Genomic DNA, 5,327 nt, shown 5'->3' on the forward strand with positions numbered 1-5,327 from the left:
GTTTGGAGATGGCTGGAGAATCAGGAGGTGGCTTCCTCAAGCTGTGTCTGAAGCAAACTTCTAGCTACACCTCTACAGCAGACAAGACCAGGCAGGAGATCAGAGGCCTTTTTCTTACTGTCAAGGCCAGATTGAGAAGGGACCACTGAATGGAGGAAGTAAGAGATGGACCTAACTCTTGGCAACCTCCTGTGGGGACACATCACTGGTTTTGGTTCTTGGATACAAAGCATCACTCAGCTGTTCTTGATGAGAGAAGGGTGGGACACCATTGAAGGGAGAATTGAGAAGGTTGTTGCTGCTCAGAGTCCATACTCTGGGGATCACGTTAGGAAGAATTTTATGCAGTGTTCTAGGCCATTGGTTTCAGATCTCCACTACTGATGGGAAGATTCTTCTGAGTGCCAAGCCTATGCTGAGTGTTGCATTTGAGACTCTGGCTGAGCAGAGGAAGTAAAGCTTTATTTTCTCTCCCTTTAGAACCTGCTAGTTGCCATCTAATTTGGAGCTCAGGAGCTGACAAAGTTTAGAGGGTAATCTGTCTCCTATTAGAAAAACCTACTGCAGACACCAAACTGCCCCAGGAATGGGTCCGAGTGGACTCATTGCTGTGGTGCTTTAAGATACTTCGAGGAGGGTTTGGGGAGTTAGCTTGTTATAGAAATAATATGCCTTCACAGTGAGGAATATCACCCTGCACACTTAAGAGATTAATAAGGGAAAAACTCTTTATTGGAAAAGTCTGGCCAGCTGTTGCTACTGCCCAAAGAAGAGCAGGCCTCCAACAGAAGATTTTCCTAACTTAGGCTTACTGATTTTACAGTCTCTCTTATCCTTAAATTTCTTCCACATCCAGGACCCAGCTTATACTTTGAACAATTTAAGAGGAAGGAGCCTGCAAGTCTGGTCACTTACAGGGATGGGTGATTCACACAGCAAAGATTTTGCCAGAGTTGTTTTTCAGCATGCTAGTGTCCTTTTTTAATAGTTGTTATCTGTGTTCAGCTTGCCCACCTGGCTGAATCACACCTTTCCTGATAAGACCACAGGGAAGGTGACTACAGCCCAGGGCTTAATGACAGTTGTGACTTTGTGGCTGTTCAGGGACAGACCCTCAAGATACATTTTTTGAGGCCGGATCTTAATGGCTGATCCGTCCTGATAAACAGAAACGGACATCCTAGCAGGGTAATTTCCCTATCTCAATCAGGCCTGGTGAGAAGACTACTCATCTCTGAGATATTTTGGAGGAATCTGTCCCTGAGCTAAGTTCTGCTTTCTGTGATTTACTGCCTCCTAAGAAAATCGATTACTAAGTCCTTTATAACATCGAGTCTATTTGAATTTCTTCTGCATCAATTTCCTGGGTAAGAATTGTTGTTGTACAAATATGAGGACCCTAGTTCAAAACCCTAGCACCCAACAGGAAGATCCATGGAGACTTGCTGCCAGGCAACCCAGCCCCAGGTTTAGTGAGACACTCCCTCTCAAGAGAATAAAGTCCAGAGTGAAGAGCAGGACATTCTGGCTGTCCTTCTCTGGCTCCTACCCCAACACAAAGTTTTAAAAAAGATTCTGAAGATAAACTCCATTCATGTAGGGGTAGGGGGCAGCTGTTCTTGAAGGTCAGACCAGAGAAGGACTTAGAATAGATTTTCTTAGGAGGCAGTAAATCACAGAAAGCAGAACTTAGCTTAGGGACAGATTTCTCGAAAATACCTCAGAGATGAGTAGTTTTCTCACCAGGCCTGATTGAGATAGGGAAATTACCCTGCTAGGATGTCCGTTTCTGTTTATCAGGACGGATCAGCCCCAAAGAATGTATCTTGAAGGTCTGTCTGTCCCTTATCAACCACAGGGTCACAGCTGTCATTATGTCCTGAGCTGTAATTACATTCCCTATGGGCAGGAAGAACTGGGTCCTGGAAGTAGGGTGGGTGGAGGGCGGAGGGCGGAGGGCGGAGGGCAGAGCTGGAAGAAAGATTAAAAGCCCTGATTGGTAGAAGAGTTCCACAGAGCTGTCAAGCCTCGAACATTCTAAGGCTTGAATTGAAACACTGGTCACTGGTCGATGTCAAGGTCTAAGTAGTGCCAATACATAGGCCCTATGAAAAGCTGCAACACAAGCTGCTGCCAAGAGCTAAGGAATTCCTTGTTTCCCAGGTCCAAACAAAAGTGATACCACGTGCAGAGTAAAGATCCTGATACCTCCTGTCTTTAACACTAGTCACAGCACTTCCTAGCTAGGCCACGAGAGGGAGCGCTTCTCCCTAACAAGGTAGAACCGGTTTCAAGCCATCTAGAGTTCACTGCAAATCAAAACTCTCCCAAGTTTGCTTTATCTCCTGACATAGACAGTCTATGGGAGTAGGTGTGCATTAGGCAGAGGGCTAGTGCAGAGAGGAGAGATCAGCACTTGAGGAAATGGGAAATCACTCACCATGTTACAGGCTGACACAACAGCAAAAGGTCCACCCCACACTAAAACTGTCCTGACTGGGGCTGTGCCTTCAGAAGCCAGAGCAATCACCTAGAATCACTGTGTAGTTTCCTCAGTGCATCTGTAGAATGTGCAGAATCGCAATTCTGGTATATAGGTAGCCTACCAGGCTTCAGCCATTAAGTTTCCTGTAAAGGCAAGTGGGAAACACAGAAGAAAAGGAGTTCAACAACTTCCAGTTAAAGGGTCAGTGGTCTTGCCACTGATGTCTTTGCTTATCGAAGGGGAATGAACATTAGCAGGAGTGCTCATAATCAGAGCTTACTATAGCCTGGTGTGATAACACACACCTCTCAGCCCAGAACTCCTGGGACTGAGGTAATAGATTCATGAACTCTTGAACAGACGGGGGTGATATGGAATTCCTCTATCAGTATCATTTATGAGCAATTCTTCATATGTTTACTGACCATATATATGTATGTATGTATGTATGTATGTATGTCTTCAAGAAATGGCTATTGAAGTCTATTCATTATTAAGTTGGGTCATTATTTTATTGTAACTAAGTTCTCTGTTTGTTTGAGACAGGATTTCTCTGTGCAGCCCTGGCTGTCCTAGAACTCACTCTGTAGACCAGTCTGGCCTCGAACTCAGTGATCTGCCTGCTTCAGCCTCCTGAGTGCTGGGGCGTAAAGGCGTGCGCTACTGCCACCTAGTGGAACCAAGTTCCTTATAGATTTTAGCACTAGCCTTTTATTCGATGTGTGCCTTGTAGAAACTCCCTTGAGAGCCAGAGCCTGAGATTGTCTCCTTTCTCAGCTCTCTTGGCTATACACTCCCATTCGTTTATGCTACTCCGTGTCTCCTTGTTGCTTTTTTGGTTAAAGATCCCCCTCAAATTAACTGTACAGACCAATGTCAATTTTTTTTCTTCAGTACTTTTTTAGGTCTCTTTTACAGTTGTTGGTGTTTTGTTTGACTGTACTAAAACGAGATTGTTCCTGTTGTCTGTTAGTGTATGCTTTAATGGTGGAACAAAGATGACCTTAAGTTAAACAAAGGTGTTTTCCTTCAAGTTTGCCTAAAACCATACACATTTAAAATGACAAGATTACCCATTTCCAGTGACAATCCCTATCTGAGTTATATTCAACTGCTAGTCATTTACAAAGAGACTCTTGTTCCTACTTGTGTCATCAATAACATGAAAGAGATGTTTCTAATTTCTGCTAAATTATGTCAAAAAATACATTTGTGACAATACTTGACAGACAAAGATTAATTCTAAGATTAATTATCACCAGAAGTTATAGTCAGTTTTTTAACTCGGGGCCACAGAATCAGAAATGCAATTGCAGCAGATATTTACTTCAGATCTTCTTTCACAGATTAGCCTTAAACAGTTTCTAGAAGGAGGCAACCCACAGTTACACCCACCTTTTGAAACCCTCCCACCAACCTGAAAATGGTCAGGGCACCTTTTGTTAACTGTAGACCCCCATTAGGCTCCCTGCCAGATCTCTCCCCAGATTAAAAAAACAAATTAAATCTAGCCCCAGGACACAAATACTCATAAAATAAAAACAGGACATCCAAACTGGCCTGGATAGATATATTTTATCTTTTCCAGGGGCCAGGAAGATGTTAAGATTAGAGGCATGCTTTAAGAACTAAAAACCCGGGGCTGGAGAGATGGCTCAGTGGTTAAGAGCACTGATTGCTCTTCCAGAGGACCTGAGTTCAATTACTAGCAACCGCATGGTGGCTCACAACCATCTGTAATGGGGTCTGATGCCCTCTTCTGGTGTGTCTGAAGACAGCAACAATGTATCATACACATAATTAAATAAATCTTTAAAAAAAAAAAAAGAACTAAAAACCCTTCCAGAAAGGCCAGGTTGAGAGTGAAAAGTCTCTGTAGAAGAGCTCTGGTATTTAACACCAGGATAAAGACTTACTTTCCTGCTCAGGTATCTGGGGGCTCCTGGGGCCTATGGTTAAATCTTCATGTGTGTAGTTCCTTATTTTTTGCTTCATCTTTTAAAACTGTTTTATAGCTGACTTGTATTTAACTTAGGGTCCCATACCTTCTAGGTAAGCACACTGCCACTGAGCTGTACCTTCAACCCTTGATTAATCTTTTCTGTAAGTTATAACACAGCTAAAGGTGAGGCAGAAGCATCGAGAATTTCTCCTCAGCTTTGGCTAAAATTCTATATAAATTAATTTACCTTTTTTATAAAGATGGATTTTTGTATTAATAATACATGCAAGTATTTGGGCCCAAAGCCAGGCCTTATAGCTGGAGGGTCTATCAGCTGGGTGCATTGGAGGTTTTAAAATTCTGGGGTGTACAATAACCTCATTACAAGCCAGTCAATAGGACACAGACAGACAGACAGACAGACAGACACCACACACATACCTACCTCTTGAAAGGTAATCAAATGCCCATCGTGAGTGATCTCCCATTTCCTCAGGTGCTGATCTCTCCTCTCTGCACTAGCCCTCTGCCTAATGCACACCTACTCCCATAGACTATCTGGGTGAGGAGGTAAAGCAAACTTGGGAGAAATTTTGACTTTGCAGCACTTTCACTTAAAATTGGCTGTGAGGTAGGAATGATTGAGTCTTATGGAAAGAGTCTCAGGGAACATATTTTAAATTTTTGTTAATCACAGTGCTCATTTACTAGAAGTTATAAGGGTGTCTTTGCTTTATTTTTAATCATTACTTGAGAGGAAAATACCGTATTTCTAATAATATGTATGGAAATTCCATTCTCTTAATGTGGTAGAAATGTGTAGCGCTTGCTCTCTCGCTCTCTCGCTCTCTCGCTCTCTCGCTCTCTCTCTCTCCCTCCCTCCCTCCCTCCCTCCCTCCC

At 43.1% G+C, this 5,327-nt stretch overlaps 1 long non-coding RNA gene across 6 annotated transcripts in view; it reads left to right on the forward strand.

Moving 5' to 3' along the window:
- The window catches only part of LOC114623641, a 36,830-nt gene that overhangs the window by 16,004 nt on the left and 15,499 nt on the right, over nt 1–5,327 (forward strand). The window lies entirely within an intron of this gene.

The sequence above is a fragment of the Grammomys surdaster genome, unplaced genomic scaffold (genome assembly GCF_004785775.1).
Source record: "Grammomys surdaster isolate TR1022 unplaced genomic scaffold, NIH_TR_1.0 200, whole genome shotgun sequence".
NCBI classification, from domain to species: domain Eukaryota; kingdom Metazoa; phylum Chordata; class Mammalia; order Rodentia; family Muridae; genus Grammomys; species Grammomys surdaster.